The 18,541-nt window shown below is 33.5% G+C and overlaps 1 long non-coding RNA gene across 1 annotated transcript; it reads right to left on the bottom strand.

The window, feature by feature from the left end:
* Positions 1–15,052: 15,052 nt before the first annotated feature.
* On the bottom strand, positions 15,053–16,245 carry LOC143200504 (uncharacterized). Its single transcript, XR_013006736.1, has 2 exons — positions 15,299–16,245; positions 15,053–15,199 (listed from the first exon to the last, which is right to left on the bottom strand). It is a non-coding gene; the product is annotated as an uncharacterized LOC143200504 (long non-coding RNA).
* Positions 16,246–18,541: the final 2,296 nt, after the last annotated feature.

Below are 18,541 nucleotides of genomic sequence, written 5' to 3'. Positions count from 1 at the left end.
GGTCTTTGCCGAAACAACCCCTATTGTTATTCGGGTCACATATGATTTGGGCGAATATAAATCGATTTAATTAAATTCGTAATACTTGTTTTGTAGAAAACGCGAAAATAAACAACATTGTTTTGAAATACGTGTATAATTTTTGTATTATACAATATTTTCAAGATAATTTGGTTAATTTGAATGTTAGAATATTTTGTCGAATAAAAATTAAGAATGTTTTTGTGTTAATCATATAGGTCAAGTTGGCGTGATAACATTTTCCTTGGTTTTGCTCCATTTGCCATAGTCCTGTGGGAAGCTTTGCTTTTCGGATGCTGTTGAATAGAATTGATCTCCGCCGTCGAAATGGATAAGCCTTGTGGTTTTTTTACACAGGTCTTTGCCGAAACAACCCCTATTGTTATTCGGGTCACATATGATTTGGGCGAATATAAATCGATTTAATTAAATTCGTAATACTTGTTTTGTAGAAAACGCGAAAATAAACAACATTGTTTTGAAATACGTGTATAATTTTTGTATTATACAATATTTTCAAGATAATTTGGTTAATTTGAATGTTAGAATATTTTGTCGAATAAAAATTAAGAATGTTTTTGTGTTAATCATATAGGTCAAGTTGGCGTGATAACATTTTCCTTGGTTTTGCTCCATTTGCCATAGTCCTGTGGGAAGCTTTGCTTTTCGGATGCTGTTGAATAGAATTGATCTCCGCCGTCGAAATGGATAAGCCTTGTGGTTTTTTTTACACAGGTCTTTGCCGAAACAACCCCTATTGTTATTCGGGTCACATATGATTTGGGCGAATATAAATCGATTTAATTAAATTCGTAATACTTGTTTTGTAGAAAACGCGAAAATAAACAACATTGTTTTGAAATACGTGTATAATTTTTGTATTATACAATATTTTCAAGATAATTTGGTTAATTTGAATGTTAGAATATTTTGTCGAATAAAAATTAAGAATGTTTTTGTGTTAATCATATAGGTCAAGTTGGCGTGATAACATTTTCCTTGGTTTTGCTCTATTTGCCATAGTCCTGTGGGAAGCTTTGCTTTTCGGATGCTGTTGAATAGAATTGATCTCCGCCGTCGAAATGGATAAGCCTTGTGGTTTTTTTTACACAGGTCTTTGCCGAAACAACCCCTATTGTTATTCGGGTCACATATGATTTGGGCGAATATAAATCGATTTAATTAAATTCGTAATACTTGTTTTGTAGAAAACGCGAAAATAAACAACATTGTTTTGAAATACGTGTATAATTTTTGTATTATACAATATTTTCAAGATAATTTGGTTAATTTGAATGTTAGAATATTTTGTCGAATAAAAATTAAGAATGTTTTTGTGTTAATCATATAGGTCAAGTTGGCGTGATAACATTTTCCTTGGTTTTGCTCCATTTGCCATAGTCCTGTGGGAAGCTTTGCTTTTCGGATGCTGTTGAATAGAATTGATCTCCGCCGTCGAAATGGATAAGCCTTGTGGTTTTTTTTACACAGGTCTTTGCCGAAACAACCCCTATTGTTATTCGGGTCACATATGATTTGGGCGAATATAAATCGATTTAATTAAATTCGTAATACTTGTTTTGTAGAAAACGCGAAAATAAACAACATTGTTTTGAAATACGTGTATAATTTTTGTATTATACAATATTTTCAAGATAATTTGGTTAATTTGAATGTTAGAATATTTTGTCGAATAAAAATTAAGAATGTTTTTGTGTTAATCATATAGGTCAAGTAGGCATGATAACATTTTCCTTGGTTTTGCTCCATTTGTCATAGTCCTGTGGGAAGCTTTGCTTTTCGGATGCTGTTGAATAGAATTGATCTCCGCCGTCGAAATGGATAAGCCTTGTGGTCTTTTTTACACAGGTCTTTGCCGAAACAACCCCTATTGTTATTCGGGTCACATATGATTTGGGCGAATATAAATCGATTTAATTAAATTCGTAATACTTGTTTTGTAGAAAACGCGAAAATAAACAACATTGTTTTGAAATACGTGTATAATTTTTGTATTATACAATATTTTTAAAATAATTTGGTTAGTTTGAATGTTAGAATATTTTGTCGAATAAAAATTAAGAATCTTTTTGTGTTAATCATATATGTCAAGTTGGCGTGATAACATTTTCCTTGGTTTTGCTCCATTTGTCATAGTCCTGTGGGAAGCTTTGCTTTTCGGATGCTGTTGAATAGAATTGATCTCCGCCGTCGAAATGGATAAGCCTTGTGGTTTTTTTTACACAGGTCTTTGCCGAAACAACCCCTATTGTTATTCGGGTCACATATGATTTGGGCGAATATAAATCGATTTAATTAAATTCGTAATACTTGTTTTGTAGAAAACGCGAAAATAAACTACATTGTTTTGAAATACGTGTATAATTTTTGTATTATACAATATTTTCAAGATAATTTGGTTAATTTGAATGTTAGAATATTTTGTCGAATAAAAATTAAGAATGTTTTTGTGTTAATCATATAGGTCAAGTTGGCGTGATAACATTTTCCTTGGTTTTGCTCCATTTGTCATAGTCCTGTGGGAAGCTATGCTTTTCGGATGCTGTTGAATAGAATTGATCTCCGCCGTCGAAATGGATAAGCCTTGTGGTTTTTTTACACAGGTCTTTGCCGAAACAACCCCTATTGTTATTCGGGTCACATATGATTTGGGCGAATATAAATCGATTTAATTAAAATTCGTAATACTTGTTTTGTAGAAAACGCGAAAATAAACAACATTGTTTTGAAATACGTGTATAATTTTTGTATTATACAATATTTTCAAGATAATTTGGTTAATTTGAATGTTAGAATATTTTGTCGAATAAAAATTAAGAATGTTTTTGTGTTAATCATATATGTCAAGTTGGCGTGATAACATTTTCCTTGGTTTTGCTCCATTTGTCATAGTCCTGTGGGAAGCTTTGCTTTTCGGATGCTGTTGAATAGAATTGATCTCCGCCGTCGAAATGGATAAGCCTTGTGGTTTTTTTACACAGGTCTTTGCCGAAACAACCCCTATTGTTATTCGGGTCACATATGATTTGGGCGAATATAAATCGATTTAATTAAAATTCGTAATACTTGTTTTGTAGAAAACGCGAAAATAAACAACATTGTTTTGAAATACGTGTATAATTTTTGTATTATACAATATTTTTAAAATAATTTGGTTAGTTTGAATGTTAGAATATTTTGTCGAATAAAAATTAAGAATCTTTTTGTGTTAATCATATATGTCAAGTTGGCGTGATAACATTTTCCTTGGTTTTGCTCCATTTGTCATAGTCCTGTGGGAAGCTTTGCTTTTCGGATGCTGTTGAATAGAATTGATCTCCGCCGTCGAAATGGATAAGCCTTGTGGTTTTTTTTACACAGGTCTTTGCCGAAACAACCCCTATTGTTATTCGGGTCACATATGATTTGGGCGAATATAAATCGATTTAATTAAATTCGTAATACTTGTTTTGTAGAAAACGCGAAAATAAACAACATTGTTTTGAAATACGTGTATGATTTTTGTATTATACAATATTTTTAAAATAATTTGGTTAATTTGAATGTTAGAATATTTTGTCGAATAAAAATTAAGAATGTTTTTGTGTTAATCATATAGGTCAAGTTGGCGTGATAACATTTTCCTTAGTTTTGCTCCATTTGCCATAGTCCTGTGGGAAGCTTTGCTTTTCGGATGCTGTTGAATACAATTGATCTCCGCCGTCGAAATGGATAAGCCTTGTGGTTTTTTTACACAGGTCTTTGCCGAAACAACCCCTATTGTTATTCGGGTCACATATGATTTGGGCGAATATAAATCGATTTAATTAAAATTCGTAATACTTGTTTTGTAGAAAACGCGAAAATAAACAACATTGTTTTGAAATACGTGTATAATTTTTGTATTATACAATATTTTTAAGATAATTTGGTTAATTTGAATGTTAGAATATTTTGTCGAATAAAAATTAAGAATGTTTTTGTGTTAATCATATAGGTCAAGTTGGCGTGATAACATTTTCCTTGGTTTTGCTTCATTTGCCATAGTCCTGTGGGAAGCTTTGCTTTTCGGATGCTGTTGAATAGAATTGATCTCCGCCGTCGAAATGGATAAGCCTTGTGGATTTTTTTTACACAGGTCTTTGCCGAAACAACCCCTATTGTTATTCGGGTCACACATGATTTGGGCGAATATAAATCGATTTAATTAAAATTCGTAATACTTGTTTTGTAGAAAACGCGAAAATAAACAACATTGTTTTGAAATACGTGTATAATTTTTGTATTATACAATACTTTCAAGATAATTTGGTTAATTTGAATGTTAGAATATTTTGTCGAATAAAAATTAAGAATGTTTTTGTGTTAATCATATAGGTCAAGTTGGCGTGATAACATTTTCCTTGGTTTTGCTCCATTTGCCATAGTCCTGTGGGAAGCTTTGCTTTTCGGATGCTGTTGAATAGAATTGATCTCCGCCGTCGAAATGGATAAGCCTTGTGGTTTTTTTTCCACAGGTTTTTGCCGAAACAACCCCTATTGTTATTCGGGTCACACATGATTTGGGCGAATATAAATCGATTTAATTAAAATTCGTAATACTTGTTTTGTAGAAAACGCGAAAATAAACAACATTGTTTTGAAATAGGTGTATAATTTTTGTATTATACAATATTTTAAAAATAATTTGGTTAGTTTGAATGTTAGAATATTTTGTCGAATAAAAATTAAGAATGTTTTTGTGTTAATCATATAGGTCAAGTTGGCGTGATAACATTTTCCTTGGTTTTGCTCCATTTGTCGTAGTCCTGTGGGAAGCTTTGCTTTTCGGATGCTGTTGAATAGAATTGATCTCCGCCGTCGAAATGGATAAGCCTTGTGGTTTTTTTTCCACAGGTTTTTGCCGAAACAACCCCTATTGTTATTCGGGTCACACATGATTTGGGCGAATATAAATCGATTTAATTAAAATTCGTAATACTTGTTTTGTAGAAAACGCGAAAATAAACAACATTGTTTTGAAATACGTGTATAATTTTTGTATTATACAATATTTTTAAAATAATTTGGTTAGTTTGAATGTTAAAATATTTTGTCGAATAAAAATTAAGAATCTTTTTGTGTTAATCATATATGTCAAGTTGGCGTGATAACATTTTCCTTGGTTTTGCTCCATTTGTCATAGTCCTGTGGGAAGCTTTGCTTTTTGGATGCTGTTGAATAGAATTGATCTCCACCGTCGAAATGGATAAGCCTTGTGGTTTTGTTTCCATAGGTCTTTGCCGAAACAACCCCCATTGTTATTCGGGTCAGAGATGATTTGGGCGAATATAAATCGATTTAATTAAAATTCGTAATACTTGTTTTGTAGAAAACGCGAAAATAAACAACATTGTTTTGAAATACGTGTATAATTTTTGTATTATACAATATTTTTAAAATAATTTGGTTAGTTTGAATGTTAGAATATTTTGTCGAATAAAAATTAAGAATCTTTTTGTGTTAATCATATATGTCAAGTTGGCGTGATAACATTTTCCTTGGTTTTGCTCCATTTGTCATAGTCCTGTGGGAAGCTTTGCTTTTTGGATGCTGTTGAATAGAATTGATCTCCACCGTCGAAATGGATAAGCCTTGTGGTTTTGTTTCCATAGGTCTTTGCCGAAACAACCCCCATTGTTATTCGGGTCAGAGATGATTTGGGCGAATATAAATCGATTTAATTAAAATTCGTAATACTTGTTTTGTAGAAAACGCGAAAATAAACAACATTGTTTTGAAATACGTGTATAATTTTTGTATTATACAATATTTTTAAAATTATTTGGTTAGTTTGAATGTTAGAATATTTTGTCGAATAAAAATTAAGAATCTTTTTGTGTTAATCATATATGTCAAGTTGGCGTGATAACATTTTCCTTGGTTTTGCTCCATTTGTCATAGTCCTGTGGGAAGCTTTGCTTTTTGGATGCTGTTGAATAGAATTGATCTCCACCGTCGAAATGGATAAGCCTTGTGGTTTTGTTTCCATAGGTCTTTGCCGAAACAACCCCTATTATTATTCGGGTCACAGATGATTTGGGCGAATATAAATCGATTTAATTAAAATTCGTAATACTTGTTTTGTAGAAAACGCGAAAATAAACAACATTGTTTTGAAATACGTGTATAATTTTTGTATTATACAATATTTTTAAAATAATTTGGTTAGTTTGAATGTTAGAATATTTTGTCGAATAAAAATTAAGAATCTTTTTGTGTTAATCATATATGTCAAGTTGGCGTGATAACATTTTCCTTGGTTTTGCTCCATTTGTCATAGTCCTGTGGGAAGCTTTGCTTTTCGGATGCTGTTGAATAGAATTGATCTCCACCGTCGAAATGGATAAGCCTTGTGGTTTTTTTTTACAGGTCTTTGCCGAAACAACCCCTATTGTTATTCGGGTCACAGATGATTTGGGCGAATATAAATCGATTTAATTAAAATTCGTAATACTTGTTTTGTAGAAAACGTGAAAAAAAACACAACATTGTTTTGAAATACGTGTATAATTTTTGTATTATACAATATTTTTAAGATAATTTGGTTAATTTGAATGTTAGAATATTTTGTCGAATAAAAATTAAGAATGTTTTTGTGTTAATCATATAGGTCAAGTTGGCGTGATAACATTTTCCTTAGTTTTGCTTCATTTGTCATAGTCCTGTGGGAAGCTTTGCTTTTCGGATGCTGTTGAATAGAATTGATCTCCACCGTCGAAATGGATAAGCCTTGTGGTTTTTTTTTACAGGTCTTTGCCGAAACAACCCCTATTGTTATTCGGGTCACAGATGATTTGGGCGAATATAAATCGATTTAATTAAAATTCGTAATACTTGTTTTGTAGAAAACGCGAAAAAAAACACAACATTGTTTTGAAATACGTGTATAATTTTTGTATTATACAATATTTTTAAGATAATTTGGTTAATTTGAATGTTAGAATATTTTGTCGAATAAAAATTAAGAATGTTTTTGTGTTAATCATATAGGTCAAGTTGGCGTGATAACATTTTCCTTAGTTTTGCTTCATTTGTCATAGTCCTGTGGGAAGCTTTGCTTTTCGGATGCTGTTGAATAGAATTGATCTCCACCGTCGAAATGGATAAGCCTTGTGGTTTTTTTTACACAGGTCTTTGCCGAAACAACCCCTATTGTTATTCGGGTCACATATGATTTGGGCGAATATAAAGCGATTTAATTAAAATTCGTAATACTTGTTTTGTAGAAAACGTGAAAAAAAAACAACATTGTTTTGAAATACAATATTTTTAAAATAATTTGGTTAGTTTGAATGTTAGAATATTTTGTCGAATAAAAATTACGAATGTTTTTGTGTTAATCATATAGGTCAAGTTGGCGTGATAACACTTTCCTTGGTTTTGCTCCTTTTATCATAGTCCTGTGGGAAGCTTTGCTTTTCGGATGCTGTTGAATAGTTAAATTGATAAATGAAAGTATATTTATGTCTTCTTTGTGCGCATTAATACTCCAAAGCGTGTTTGGTTTGAAAACGTTTATTTATAAATAACTGAAATTACAGTTATAAACTTTACATAAATGGGAATATAGCATTAAGTTACAGAAACAGAAAGGTGTATTTGATGGATGGAAATTTCCGAGATTCTGCTTAGTGACTTCTTGATGATTTTAACCGACCGTCTAGATATAAATACTTTATTTTACTTTGACTTGAAAATATGTTCTAGTTCATTTCCCCTAATAAGCCGGATAAGTTTTTTCGTAGTAACTCCGATTTATTAGAACCATGTAAAATGAAATGCTTAATAGTATTATAGAATTATTTTTGTTGTATATTTGCACGTTTTGTAAATAACGATTAAAATGTCTTTTTATTTATAAATAATTTAGACCATGCCCTTTGACAATTCTTGTTATAATTTCCTTTGATATCAATATACTGTGATATAAATGCTGCTACTTATGGTAAAATGCTGCTCAATATGACAGTGTTAGTACTATTTCAAAATATTTAGTAGTTTCAAGAAAATTAGTTAAAATATATTTTTCATTGAAAAATTTTAAAAATCAGCTTTTATGTATATCTCGAAAACTATTCACCCCACATCAAAAAAAATCATTTTTTCGGTTTTTTTTAACGAAATATTCATAAAATGTGAAAGTTACAGTCCATTCGGTGACATACATTTTTTTGAGGTTTTTTCCATATATATACTCACGAAAATTCGCGCTTTTAGGACAAATACATCCTTACTTATGTAGAATCAGCTGCTTAATGTTATAGAAGTATTAGTTTTCGTGTATATTTAAGGGTTTCGAAATTATACCTAAATTATGTTTTTCGTAAAAAAATAATTTAAAATTAACTTTTTTTCGTGTCTCAAAAACTACACACTTTAGGCAAAAAAAGACAGTTTCTAGGTTTTAGTGATAACGTTTTCCATAGGATATGAAATTTACAGTCCACTTGGAGACATACAATTGTTTCACACTATTTTTTGCTGATTTTTGTCAAAAAAACTCCCTTAAAATACTCGCTGTTCTATAAGATTAGATGGTTACTGGAATTTTGAAGGTTTTCCTTTCTTAAATTTAATGACTTTATTAATTAAATTTTGATTTGATATTTAAATATAAGAAATGGTGGAATCTTAATGAAAATATATGTGTATAGTGGAAAAAATGTTTAAACTTTATTAATATTATCTTATTGGACCATAAATTAGATCAATAAACTATATGCCTTCACAAAAAAAGGATGCATATACAGAACGAAATAAAAATAAAATACTATAAAACTAAAAATTAATTTCAGAATTTTCTTTTCCTTGTATTTTATGCTTCTATTCCTAGACGCGTTGTAAAAGATTTAGCAGCCTTTCAGTTAGGGTCAGTAGTTTTCCTATTAATTTATGGTATCGGGGATAATTAATTTTCACCAAAAAAAGTTTTGGGTGACTATCTGGATAATGATTCAAATATAGAACACAAAAAAATCATCAAAACTTATTTGTACATTCTATAAATATTTCCACATTAAGCCATCATTAAAATATAAAGGGCATCTGAAACAATCGTGTTTGCGTATAGTGTCATATAACGTCAGGTCGACCGAAACCTTTTAATTAAGCTCTGGATCAAAATACAAATTGCCCCCCGAAAGGTAATAATAAAAAGGGGTTCGGTCGTATCGCCATTGAGCAGTTTCAATTGGAACTTTTTTAATTGACGCCGTTTGGCGTCAAGCGGACCGACGAATCCCCCACGGTTTATTTTGTTTAAACTGTTCGCGACAAAAGAGTTAAATCACCGCTTTGTGTAGTGTCCGTGATTTTTCTGTTGCTCTGTGTTCGGTCTCTTGTACATCCCTTTAACAATTTTTGACATTTCATCTTGTGATATTTCCCCCATTGATATCACTCTTTTGAGATTTTTTCCTCCTTAAAATCAGTTGAGTCTTAAACCCGGGAAAAAATCAGAAGACGTCTCCTCTTATCGTCCTATAAGCTCCTTATGGGTGATATTTAAACTTTTCGAAATACTACACATTAAGAGACTCAAAATAATTGCAGAGTAGGAAATATTATTCCAAATCATCAATTTTATTTCCGTAATAAACACTTAACAACAGAACAAATACATAGATTAGTCAACCAAATTAACAAAAACTTGCCTATATACACTTTCAACTACTGAAATCATACGCTCAGAACCAGATATCTTACTACCAAACAGGGTGACGAATACACATCCAGCATATTCGGGAGTTCCGCAGGGCAATGTTCTTATCCCATTGATATATCTACTGTATGCAGCTGACCTACCGACCTCAAGAAACACTATTGTTGTAACATATGCTGAAGATACAGCGGCTTTATCATCACACGAGGAACCAATATCAGCCACAAAAAACCGCCAACTTCATCTTAACAAAGTCTAATTGTGGTCGAAAACGTGGCGTATTAAAGCAAATGAGACAAAATCTACCAATGTGATTCACCCTTTGTAGACGAACATGTCACTCAGTAAAACTGAATAATCATGAACTTCAGTAAGCATACAACGCTAAATATGAAATGAATGTTGATCGACGTTTGACATGGAAAAAATATGTAGTGATAAAGCGCAAATGGCTTGGGCTTAAACTAAACCAAATGTATTGGATGATAGGGCGTAAATCTAAATTATCATTAGATATTAAGATTTTGATGTATGAGTCCGATACTTAGGCCCATTTGGACCTATGGTATTGAACTGTAAGATACAACTAGCAAATCTAAGATAGCTATCCTCCAGAGGTTCAGAAAAAAGTGTTGCAAGTCATCATGGATGCCCCATATTACGTCTCCAACAAACTGATTCAGAGCTATATTCCCTTAAAACCCATAACGAGTGTGACTCGAAGTGCTAGTGCGAGGTTCTCCGAAAGACTATTAGTGCCAAATAGTTAAATGTGCGCGATGAAAGTTACATGTTATGTGAAAAGTCCTGTTTCCTGGACGCTAAGGATCTCTTCGGCATTTTATTCCTCAGTTTGTCTTCCTTCTCATCACATACTTCTTCATTCACTTGTGCAATTTTATTTTTCTTTTTAACTATGAACTCATTCGTTGATAACAAATTTGGAATTTCTCCTGACTAATAGTGCCTCCGAATATCACATTTTTACCTCAGCTCAGAACTCTTTTAATTATTTCAAAACATTCGTCCACGTCCGAGTATTCACGGCACTTGAATATTTCACTGTCCAATATTTACTGTTTTACTTAAATTTTTTCGAAATTTTTTTAGTTAATAGAATTGTGGCCAATTCGATGGTGGGAATTTTGAACTTTTTATTTAACAATTTCTATTTTGTTCCTTGTAGGAATCTCGTCTTCATATTTATTGATTTTTAGTTTCTGTATAACACTTAAAGGATACAGTTTTAATTTCTCAGCCATTGCAATTTTATAATTACAAATCATCCATATTCGGCAATGAATAAAAATCCCTTATAATAATATATGATTGTGATAAATATAATGGTAATGTAAACTTATATTTTCCTCTTTTTTTTACTGGTTTTACTGGTAGTCATAGGCTCGCTATACGCCAGCAGTGCTGCGCGCTCTACTGAGCGATTGACTCTTAAAAGGGTTTTTAATGTCTTGACAATGTCTCGGCGGAATTCTCAGGTCTGACATATTTTTTCTCTATTTCTGGTTACATAAGCTGAACTTTAAAACAACCGAGTCCGCTGTAATAAAATATCGCTTACGTCTAATGTATGGTATCGGAGGAGGTGGGCTTTAAAATCATAAGCGCTCATAACTACAAACTGTTCTCGTGACTGCACGATAAAAAAAAATAAATAAAAGCAACCGACTAATCTCGAAAAGGGGCCACGGCTAATGACTTTTATAAAACTCCATTAACGATACAGATAATGAGACCGACGGGGGAAAAAATAAATTGAAAGAACCGGGTGAAAAAGCGTTTCCCGGCCAATAAACAGGCGTGGCGAAAAAACGCTGAAATTAATAGGAAAACATCAAAGGCGACCCGGCGCTCGGTCCCGAACACAAAGTCGCCCGTTCAACTCTTTTGTCGGGAGGAGTTTAAACAAAATACTGGGGAGGAATTTGCCGCTCGGATGGACGCCAAAGAGCAGCGTCAATTAAAAAAGTTCGATTATTGGCACCGGAATCGAAAATCGGCAACTCTGGTCGGTACTTCCGCCCGAACGATTTCGTTTTATTTATAAAAATATATATAGAAAAAGAACGATTCGAACCGCGGCGAAAAAATACCGCAAAAAAGCCGTTCGGGTTCGAGTTTTTCTCCAGGATGCTTTACGAAGCTCCCCAGTTGTTTTTTAATATTGGTCTAGTGGGAATGGACCCTTCTTTGATGCATATTATACTCCAATGTATTGGCTCTCTATTTCGTATTGAACAGTTATTGTAAAAAAAATGAAGTCACTTTTCAAACAACATTACTGTAGTTCATTTCGCATGCTTACCAGCAGAAATGTTTTAGGTTTGAGGCCTCATAAATCAAATAGAAACACTTGTTAATCAAAAGTAAATATTAATAATGTTTTAGATTTGATTTAGTCTTGAAGTTTATAATAAATTTCAGTGTACGCCTATGTCAATAAAAAAGCAAACGTTTAAAACATAAAATCAGTTAATCAGTAGCCCAACTCATATTTTCCGTTGCGAGAAATTATCCAAGTATTATCCAGGGGAAGTATAACATGTTAGAAATAGACATCAAACTTGTAACAAAGACGAACAGGATGATAAGAAGATGCGTCAATATTGTATCGGGGAAAAAGGAAGAAACAACATAGAAAGGAGAATACTCAATCGGTGGGGATACTACAGCGCATGCAAAACTTAAGAAATACATATGGGAAGCAAAGCCTGAAAAAAATTACAGGGCGACCTAATTGAACTTGAGATGTATGTATCAGAGAAATATTTCAGAAGAGAGCAAAAATTCTCACCTGAACAGAACAGATACAGATACAAAAATTGAAGGAATTTATAGATTGAAAACGAGATACTTACACTTATATACACCACTAAGTAGTATACAATTGATTTTTAATTATATATTTTGGTTTGGTACTTAAAATGGGATTTTTCACTACCTGAACGGTAATGAGAAGTAGAACACAAGGTATGCAGTTCTGAAAACCTGACGTTTGTTGGTAAATTGACAATGACAAGTTACACACTAAATATAAAAGCATTGAAATTGATGCAATTGTGGAAAAGTTATTTGCATTTAAAATAATGAACTGACGAACGTCTATGTTTATGAATATAATTTCATTTTAAACTATTTTATCTGGTTCTCTCATCAGAAACCACGAAAGTCTTAATAAAAATGAAGCCTATTTTATTTTAATACATATATTTGCACACTATAAAAAATATGGTTGAAGTATTTTAAGAACGCTACGAACTTTTCTAAAACTAAAACAATTAAATTACCTGACCCGCGGAGGATTCACGGCCGCTCACAAGACCCCGGCATGCTAATAAGAACAAGCGGAAGCCGGCGTCTCCCGAAAATCCTCCTAGTCCATTTTAAACAAGCTAAATCCAGCTTTCCTTAATTCCGTTCGACGAAACAGCCAATTTAATCAATACGGATTTAGACCTCGGAGAACTCGATTTTTGCTTGAACAAACGCCGACGGCGATATTACGTTCGGGACGCGGTATTAGGGGCCTAGCTCGCCTGCCTACGGGGAAGCTTTGGATTTCGCCTCCGTCGAACGTGTGATACGAACGCCTTTTTTATTCATTATAAAAAAACAACATGAAAGAAACGCCGGAACACTTTATTAATAATCTAATAATTTCAAAAAAAGCTGGCAAGATAAGATATTGGATAAAATATATTACATGTGATCGTATCAATAATTTTTAAGTGTTTATTAACCTTTTATATCGTACATAAATACTAACAGCACTAATTTAAGATCTAGGGTATTAATATTGGATATCATAATATGTCCAGTTATGGTACGTATTTCCTTATTTCCGGTATATGAGTGGTATCCGTAAAAGTTAATTGTAACATCAGACAGATATTGGTTACAAATATTAGATATCATAATTTTGCAAGTTGTTATTCGCACTTCCTTATCTTTTGTATATTCGTGGTGTCCCTTGGGAGATCAGATACTAAATCTGCAATAGTTTCAACAGTTTTATTAACAATTTGTTTATATTTATATTAAAAATCCCCACTAAGACTAATTGTAACAACAAAAAGCTGAGATATTGTTTACTAATATTAGATATCATAATTTGTTGGTTTATGATAGGCATGTCCTTATGTCTATTGTATAAGTGGGGTCCGTTGGGTGTACTAGCCTAATAAAAAAGTTTATTGTAACAGCAGAAATTTTAAAATGTTGGATACTAACATTAGATAACACAATTTTTTAGGTTATAATGCTCGTTTTCTTATTGAAAATATTGTTTTTCGTCGCTGATCAGTTTAATTAATGCAGGCTTTAAGGAAATATTTGCTGTTCATTAGAGATACTCTAAAACTCGAAAACAGCTAGAACCAATTGGATAATTTTGGCTTCGGAGTATTTGCAGAAATCCACGATAGGTTTATATGAATAGGTGAACAAATACGGAATAACTGCGACTAATAGAGTAAAATCCAAAATTTTGTTTTGTCATAGGTGTCATTGTCAACATCATCAATGGTTTCGTTGTCACAACAAAGGATCGAGATTTTTGTGGTTGTCCAAGTCTTGTGACCAAATATGATGAACACTGAATAAAACTACTGGCCACGGTTAAAAAAACCGCCTTTGAAATATATAGTGTATAAAATATTAGACAAACCTTCTTGGAACTGGTCGTTTAATACTTTACCATGAATTATATATCACACATTTGTTTGTCAAATAATATATAACTATGCGCTAATGGTAATTTCTATTTGAGACAAACTTAGTGTGCGCAAACTTTCTTTACTTTTATTAATGATACTAACATGATAACTAATGATAACAGGTGTATTAATATAACACAATTGCGTTGCTGGTAATAAATGTTCTGGTAAGGGGACTTAATTCACTGCCAATCGATGACGAAGCTGTTGTTATTGTCGGAGAAATTTTGTATTATAGACGTAGGTGATAAGTAGACGTACGCGAGACTTAGTGCGTTAAAAAAATGAGATGAAAGAATATTGTCTTTGGGCTTGTTGTCTTATTCTTAAAGTTGCATATCCTTTACTAAAATAATACGTTCTTGTTATATTATGTAATAGTATAATTATATTAGAGGAACAAAGATATTTTATACTGATATAGGTTTTCATTACCTTTTGTAGTATCACTCGTTACTTTTGACAAAATCAGAAAGTGTATAAATTGCTATATGTAGCGATGGAGTTTATTTATATACAGAGTTTTGCCCATTTTATATTTCATAAATTCACTACTATTTTTGGAAGGAATTTACACGATAACTAAAAACGCTGGTTGAAGAAATACTTGTTTATTTCTATTTAAACTGATACGTGTTAGGTAGAGGAAGTACGGTAGCGCTTTGGAAGTGTTACTGATACAAGGGGGTGGAGAATAGACAAGAGAAGAGAGCGAGACGTCGGCGTGATGGTCTTTTATAGCCTGGATTTGCATGGTATCAAATATTTGAACTTGTTTTAGGTAAATGCGTGGTGGCCTAAAGGGTCGTGGCGGTCGCCACATAATTGCCGTGGAGCGTACCTGTATGTGTTGCAGGTTCCGAAGTGCACTCGCAATCACGCAAACAAACGCCTAGGGACTGCTGATGAGATGGGGCTCCCAACCTGAGCAAGGAGTTTTACGGGAACAGCTGTCATCGAAGTTGTAACAGGTCGTCGTTCGTCTTGGGGTGTTTTGATTTGTTTGATACCTATAAATGTGGAGCCTTACGTGTCCCGTTTCGTGATGCAAGGGTGATCATGTGTTGATGTTATACATGATGAGCTTCTGTGGTTTTCGTCCATCAGGCTAGTCTCGTGGGATGTCGTCGACCATGTGATGTTGATGGGCTCCATTCCTCGTGCTGTCCTTCCATGCACGGGTCAAGCACCTGTTGAGTAGCTTATGTTGAGCTGATTTACCGATTAGGCACTTTGATCACGTCGGGGTCAGCAATTGTAGGAATGTTCGTCAGGTCGGTCGGTCGGTCAAAATGTGTGGCTATCGATGCGATTGTTTGTCCGAACATTCACCACGATTTTTGGAAGGAATTTGCACGAGAACTAAAAACACTGGTTGAAGAAATACTTGTTTTCTACTTAAACTGATACATGTGGTCGACGGGAGAATGGACAGGATATTAGGTTAGGTAGAGGAAGTATGGTAGCGCTGTGGAAGTGGTACTGCTACAATGGGTTGGTAAAAAGAAAAGAGAAGAGAGAGAGAGAGAGACGTCGTCGTGATGGTCTTTTATAGCCTAGAACTGCATGGTACCAATCCACCAGTGTTACCAACCTTTGAACTTATTGTAGCTGAATGCCTGGTGGCCTAAAGGTCGTGGCGGTCGCCACACTATCAATAATTTTACACTTAAATAAGATGGGACACAATAAAATTAGACAAAAAAAACTTCAAATGATGAATTACAATATTTTTCTTGCAAATTTTAATGGAAAATGACTCCTAAATGGACACAACTGGAATTTTGGAAATAGTTTAGAACTAGCTCATAAATAAACAATAAACTGGCAGGTTTAAATTATCCAATAATTTAAATCCATCTTTACCAATTTCTGGGACAATTATTTCAGAGAATTCATTAAAGACGTCGTTTTGTCAAATAGTTCTGAAACGCCGTAAGCACATGTTGCACTACTCAACAACAAGGAGAATTTTCTCGGGGCTCTTCCTCCCGATACGGGTTCAGTGTTCGTCCTCCCTCCATCCTAGCCCCCAGTCACGCCGCCTTCATCTTCTCTTCGACTTTAAAATGGATGCACGCTTAGCTGAAAATAATTGCGCTATCGCTGCGGTCCCAAAACGTTTTTAGAATGGGATAAGAGTCAATTTAATTTTATCCACTATCTACAACCCTTCTTCGTCGGCTCCGAGGTATTATAAATTAAATATATTTTACATAATGTGTGCGGGCGGATCTCGTTACATTCTACAGATACCGGAACATGTTTTTCCTTCTCCTTCCTCTTCATGGGGCCTAGGAGCGCGACAACGAACGGAGGGACCGGAAAAATGTTTTTTGATGGCGAATTTTTGGTAGATTGGATGGCGATAAAAGGAGCTTTGTCGGGCTACGCCAAAACATTGGAATCGTTTTTTAATTGAGGATATTTTTTTGTCTTTTTGTTTTTGTCGACCGCATCATGTTGTAATAAGCATTAAAATATCATTGCCGTTTTCAAACAATATTCCCTCGATTTCAGAGATTATAATTTAGTGGATATTTTGAGGACATTTTATGATATCAATATAATCTCAAACATATTTCATTAAGAATATACTCTTATACTATGCGTATGCAAATGTTTACTTAGATCAAAATATTGCGAATCTTTTCCTATTCAAAATATTGGATGTGATTGTAGTTTCATTTATATTCTTTCTACCTTCGAGTGTATAAACTTTTTTTTTATTACTCTTCGTGAGTCCACAATCTGCCCTATTGGCAATAAGTATTTCTTATGTCTATATTATATATACATGGCATGTAGAAAATCACCTCATTAAGCAATCTTCTGTATAAAATATTATCTTAATTAATTAGTCTTATTCTAATGCTTATTCTAAACTCTACATATGTCCAGTAATCAGATCAGTTGGTGTTAAACGTTTTAGTCTACGCACTTCACTATCACGTCGCATATTTAGCTGATTAGCGAGTACATTGGGATGCACTGACACTCTTTCGAAGTACTTCACACGAACACGTTGGATTACACTCATTATAGGTTCTAGAGGAATATCGCGTTGTATCACTTTATTTGAAATAGAGTACGGAGCATCAACAATGGCACGCAACACCTTATTTTGGAACCGTTGAATGATGGATATATTAGATTTGCTAGCGGTACCCCATAGTTGAATTCCATATGTCCAAATGGACTTGAGTATAGACTCATACACCAATACCTTGTTATCTAATGATAACTTGGATTTACGCCCAATGAGCCAATACATTTGATATAATTTAGTCCTAGTTGTTTCCGTTTAGAGAGTATGTGCTTCTTCCAGGTTAGGCGTCGATCTAAATGCATACCAAGATATTTAACATGCTCTGCTTGGGGGAGTTGACGATGATTGATATTTACTGGTGGACATGTTCTTCTACGCAGGGTAAACGTTATATGCGTGGATTTTGATTCATTGGCTTTAATGCGCCATGTCTGCAAAGATAATTGTATTTGCTCCAGGTGGGTTTGTAGGTTTATTGATGCTGTGACTGGATCTTCATGGGATGCTAAGATTGCTGTATCGTCTGCATATGTTGCCACAGTAGTTATTTTTGTGGTGGGCAGATCAGCCGTATACAGAAGATACAGTACTGGACCCAGTACACTACCTTGCGGAACTCCTGAATATATGGGATTTAATTCGGTATGTTCATCGCCTTGATTTACAATAAAATGTCTGTCAGTGAGATACGATTTTAGTAGCTGATAGTCCGGATGAGGGAGAAGTTTCTTTAGTTTAACCTGCAAGCCCGTATGCCATACTTTGTCAAAAGCCTGAGATATGTCTAGGAAAGCAGCCGAACAATATCTTTTGGCATTTAGGTCGGCGTTTATTTGGTTTACAAGTCTATGCACTTGTTCTATAGTCCCATGCTTATTGCGAAAGCCAAACTGATGTTCTGGAATAATTTTTCTTTTTTCTATTATATAGTTTAGTTTTTTTATGTATAATTTCTCGAAAACTTACGAGATTACTGGTAATAAACTTATAGGTCGGTAGGAGGTCACATCTTCTGGTATTTTTCCTGGTTTAAGT

Source organism: Rhynchophorus ferrugineus, unplaced genomic scaffold (genome assembly GCF_030347505.1).
Source record: "Rhynchophorus ferrugineus isolate W39M unplaced genomic scaffold, kcgeb_rfMv2 rfM8, whole genome shotgun sequence".
Taxonomy (NCBI): Eukaryota; Metazoa; Arthropoda; class Insecta; order Coleoptera; family Curculionidae; genus Rhynchophorus; species Rhynchophorus ferrugineus.
This window is presented reverse-complemented; position numbering and strand designations above follow the sequence as displayed.